The sequence below is a fragment of the Seriola lalandi genome, unplaced genomic scaffold, assembly GCF_002814215.2.
Source record: "Seriola lalandi dorsalis isolate HSWRI2012SDOR001 ecotype SW California unplaced genomic scaffold, Sedor1 jcf7180002054585, whole genome shotgun sequence".
NCBI lineage: Eukaryota > Metazoa > Chordata > Actinopteri > Carangiformes > Carangidae > Seriola > Seriola lalandi.
This window is the reverse complement of record NW_019525138.1, coordinates 623,100-623,766: the sequence shown is the minus strand read 5'-3', so window position 1 is coordinate 623,766 and position 667 is coordinate 623,100. Positions and strand designations below refer to the sequence as shown.

Below are 667 nucleotides of genomic sequence, written 5' to 3'. Positions count from 1 at the left end.
GGAGGAACACAACAACTATGCTGTCAACTTCATCAGGGCTACCAAGCTTATCAAAGTAATGCACTTGTCACTCACAATGCAAATATGTAATAATGCAAATTCAACCGATGCTTACAATATTTGTGAGAATTTTCAGTTTTATCCATCCGTCCCTGTACCTTCACATGAAATGGTCAAAGTTTAGCAGTCACTTACAAACTACTAACTACTGTTTACCAAATATAAGAGGAATGCTCATGAATTAATTTACTTTAATTCATATATACACAGAAAAATAAAACGAATGCTCTTAAACTTCAATAATTTTCAAATGATTAAAAGTGAGTGCTTTAAACAATTGCTACTTTTAGCTGACTTTCAACTGATTGGACTTGAATTGAAAATTGTAGTTTGTATAACACAATAACCAGCTCCAGGTGGACTGCATCATTCAGTGTGTGTGTGTGTGTGTGTTTGTGTGTGTCTGTGTGTAGGAGACCTTACCAAAAGCCAGGGTGAGTGGAGGTCTGTCCAACCTCTCCTTCTCCTTCAGAGGAATGGAGGTCATCAGAGAAGCTATGCATGGAGCGTTTCTTTACCACGCTATCAAGGTAAACACTGACGCACAACTTTCCATCCACACACATTGTAATAGCTGAGATCTGTGAACGTGGTGACAGAGTCAGAT

The 667-nt window shown here is 38.2% G+C and overlaps 1 protein-coding gene across 1 annotated transcript in view; it reads left to right on the top strand.

Annotated features, from left to right (window-relative positions):
- Window positions 1-667, top strand: part of mtr (5-methyltetrahydrofolate-homocysteine methyltransferase) — a 36,695-nt gene that overhangs the window by 12,616 nt on the left and 23,412 nt on the right. The window lies entirely within an intron of this gene.